The following is a 4,633-nucleotide window of genomic DNA, read 5'->3' on the forward strand; positions in this document are numbered from 1 at the left end:
TCTCCAGGCAAGGAGCAGGAGCTGTTCCCAAGCTCCTGCTGCACTCAGTGCCTGCACCAGACACTCCACGTGTGGTTCGGCGCAAAGGCAGCAACCTCCATCTTGAGGCAGTTCTCAGCCACGTGCTCTTTACTGCTCATTCCATAAACCACATTTTTTGCTGAGATTCCCTAACTTTTGAAGCAATATGGTCTTTTTCATATGCAATGCAGACATATGAATACATCACTCAAATTAATAACTTCTTTGCAACTGTGGACAGGTTTTATACTCCAATGAGTTGATTCAGCCCTGAATTAAAATATAAGAAATCGGAACTTACACAGTTATTTCAGAATTCTTAATTATATGCTATTTTCCTTTCTTTTTTTGTCACAGGATTAAGATGCTGAAGTAAAATTGAATGTAAAATGCATTTACAGTAACTTACGAAGTACCAAGCCTTTCTATGTTAAAATCAAGATTTTTTTTTTTTTCCGAAGAAGACAGAGTTGCAGCTGAAGTTGTTTTCCTCTTTACACAGCTGGGTGTGGGTAAGTGCAAGGACTCCTTTGTCTGAAACACTGAACTCCTTTGCAGAGAAATGCAAATACGTGAGTATTAGACAGGTATTGAATGCACAATTACTATATACGTCCCGTATAATTGCAGTTTCACTGCCATAATTGCCCACACGAGTTATGCAACTGTAGTTGTTCTACTATGTTGCAAAGTATGGCCTCTTTTTCTCTGAAAAGATTATTGCAAGGAAGCTTTTATTTTCTTTTAAATACTTGCACTGAACAAAGACGAATTTTAGTTGTGATTTGTGAATTTTTATATAGAGTTTAAATTATTTTTCTCCTTTTAACATTGTTTTTCTCCGTCAGAAAAAAAGCCTACCCAAACAGATGAATGAGTGGACATATCTACCAAAACCAGAGGTTCTGGTATGCAGAATTTTGGAAACACAGCAATAAAGAAGTGTGAATCACACTGATTGACTCAGCTGACAATAAAAGTGCAGAGTAAATACCATAACAAAACTTATTTTTAATCAAAGTAGTTATTGATGCTTTTATAGAAACTGAAATTATGAATGGATTTCCCGATATATTATGCAAAAATGCTATATTGTTCCTAACATCTTACCAATTTCTAAAGTAGAAAAGATTAAATTATTAATCTTTAAACTACTATTTTCACAGCTTTGTTGTTCAAAGCCATGCTCCCTCCATCCAAACCCAGCTTTTAAGACAGCTCCCTCCTCTGGAGCACGACATACTTGCATGGCAAAAATGTAGAGTCTGAAAAATTACTGAACTCGCTCATCTCTTTTAAAGTCCCTTTGACCTACAGCACGAAAATAAAGATATTTTAAATTGACTGACGATGGAAATAAAGTCACGGGTGTATGGATTGGTGCCACTGCAGGAATCATTTCTGTGTGACTGCCGCCACCGAGTCCCTCAGGCAGCATTGCACCCCTGGGACCTTAGAGGGACCCAAGAACTGGGTGGCCTCTGGGCTTTGCTCGAAGCCTCCTAAGACACCTTGTTTGTTTTGTTGTTGGTTTCGATTTTTTTGTTGGTTTTGATTTTTTTGTAATGGTTGTCACACTGATCTATAGAGGCGTACTGAACAACTAGTTTTCTTTTATAGCATCATAGAATCGTCTGGTTGGAAGAGACCTTCAGATCATCGAGTCCAACCATTCACCCTGCACTGTCAGGGTCCCTAAAGCATGTTGCTCAACACCAAATCCACACAGTTTTTAAACACCTCCAGGGATGGGGACTCCACCACCTCCCTGATAAGATTATATAGCACATTCAAAACGTTTCAAGATCACTGTAGGTCGGTTTGAACTTCTGTAAGCAAAGAGGTTTCACTTCAGTGTGTGTGCAACTGAAAACAGCATATTTCCCCAGCCAAAACAAAAGGTGTTTTGGGAATTTGAATGTTCTCCGTTGAGGGAACTGCATTTTGCTTTACAAACAGGTCTTTCTGAAGGTGGATCACAGAGGGAAAGATGAAGAAAAAATAGAAGATAGTATAATTTCTATGAAAGACTTCTGAGCAGGGAGACTTTCTGATTTATTGATTCCACTACTGCTTGGAAAACTAGAACTAAAATATGTCTCTGTAAACAGAAACGGAACAAAGAAGGTTGTCTTCATTACAACTCTTTTCCCTTGTGGAAACCTGAATTTTGTCTGGTTTATTGCATGAAAAGGAAAAGGTGTTACTTTTCTATGTTACTATCTAGATTAACTGCATCACTAAATTAACCCAACTTTTAAAACTCGATTGCCACGTAAGTTTGCATATTTTACTGCCAAAACACGTGTGTGCAAACTTTTATTTGTAAGATTTAATACTTCTGAATCTCTTTAGTGGTTATCAAAGCAATTTAAGGCAATAATTAGTCTTATACCAATGGAATTTAAGCAGCCTGGTTCGAATTTGATTGAAATTGGCCAACAGGATTAAAAATTATTCGAAGGAGGCTGCCTGAGTGACTTTCAAATAGCCAGAGATGACAATCTGTCTTGCACATCTTGTTTTGCTCAAGAAGCAGGGACTGAAAAGAACACTATAGATCAGAGCACAATTTTAAATGTTTAGTAATATACTAAAAGCTTAGAAATTAATGTTTGACTATACAATATCGAATTGAGATTAGATTAGCAAGGTACAAATCACAAATAACTGATGTTTGCTCAATCTGTAAAATGTGATCTCCCACTCACACAGCTATAATGGTTCCAGTTTTGCCTAAAGTTTATTGCATGAATGGCTTTGCCAACATAATACTTGGAGGGTTTTTTCAGAACAATTATCACTCCCACAGGAGTAAAACCCTTCAAATGTAGAAGTAGCCAATTATCCATTTTAGAGATTTTCTTTGCCATATATTACGTGTAACATAAACCAGAAAATGAGACTGAAATACAAAATAAAGTACTAATTTTCTGCAGTTTTTCTAATGAAGTGACACTGTTCAATACAGAAACAAACAAGTAGTATCTCCATTTCACCTAAACTAGAAACCAGAAGTATTTTCTAGAATAGAGGCAAGCTATGTTGGTTTATTTTTTTTTTCACTAACTTATTATTTTATCAGCATGTGGCTGGTTATTCATTTCCTGAGGAAAAAACAATGATCAATGCCTGCTAGCATAAGCTTTTCATTTAATTAGGAACATAGGACTGGAAAGAACCACCTAGGTCATCAAGTCTAGTCTCTAATTAAACACTGTTCAAAAATATTGATTAATCAAAGTTGGATAAATACAGTAGGTTTCGTAACACTGTACTCCTCTGCAGAGATTGTAAGTGACTTTCTGCTTTAATCTTTGTGTGGTGTTTCTTATACCTTTCCAGCACTTTTTTTCATGTCCATTATCTACCTGTTCTGGCAAAGACAAGACACTTAACCTCGGGACAGAGCTCTGCAGATTGATAAACCTGGGTATGTGGAGACTGTACAGCCATGTAAATTAATACTGCCTTCTCTCAGAGAACCCTACTATGCCATTTCTTTTCATTTACCAGTCGATTTTGACTTAAGGGAATTCTGTATTAAGAGACTTAAGGGAATTTTGAACTCTCAAGCCTCTAGTAAGTTTGGTTGACATTAGCTCAGTATTTAAAATCCAATTACTTCACATACAAAAAACCCCTGACATTAAATATTAAGGAAAACATTTACCTGAAAAGATGTATCACTAATAGTTATGAATCACATATTTAGGCTACACTCAAAACCTAATTCATTTGTAAAGATTTTTTAATATAAAGAGTGACTATTATTTTCAATGTGAAGAGCTCATCATACGGACATTTGATTTTTCAGCAAATTTATATGACACAAATCTTTACAGTGCTTTGAGCCAGAAATTAGCAGCACTTGATATGTAATTATTAGTATATCTTTGTGGTTTTTTTTTCACACTTCATGTGCATCAGTCAATTGAAGAAATTTGTCATATCCAAAAAGTTAAGATAAATGGATTCAGTCCTAACAAATCCATTAACAGATTCTTCCTATATTTAATGCATTGACTATAAAAGATGCCGTTGCATTTGGGAATACACATTTTAAACATTAATTGTTGAAATAATTTTGGCTAAAGGATAATACATTCTTTTTTTAAAACTGGAAAGTAATTGCAATTGATTTTGTCATATTAGAATAAAGACATTAAATTGCCAGAAACATTTGTCAAATTTGAATTTATAGACAAACAAGGGAAAACCATTTGCTTTAATGTGTCAATATTTTACATTAATTTCTCTCATTTTGCTTAAACGAAGAGTCTATCATTTAAGTCAGATACACTTCCATGGACTGACCTGTAAAAATACAAATCAGGATTTTTCACATGCAGCAGCACTAGAAACCATAACCCGGAGCCTCTCCTCTCATTCCTGGAGCCTCTTGTTCCTGGAGCCTTCACTCAGAGTCCTTAAAGAGCATTTCATGCACAGAGCCGCCAAATCTCACAGGTTTTGGTGTATTTATTACAGCCTGGACAACTGCAAGCTGTTTAGTCTTGCATCACCAGAAGGCTGTAACTGGCACCTGTGCAGAGAAAACCCTGTCCTTTCCTCAGAGGTGGGGAAGTGAGAAATGGCTCAACCCACACGA

This window comes from Tauraco erythrolophus, chromosome 14, assembly GCF_009769465.1.
Source record: "Tauraco erythrolophus isolate bTauEry1 chromosome 14, bTauEry1.pri, whole genome shotgun sequence".
NCBI lineage: Eukaryota > Metazoa > Chordata > Aves > Musophagiformes > Musophagidae > Tauraco > Tauraco erythrolophus.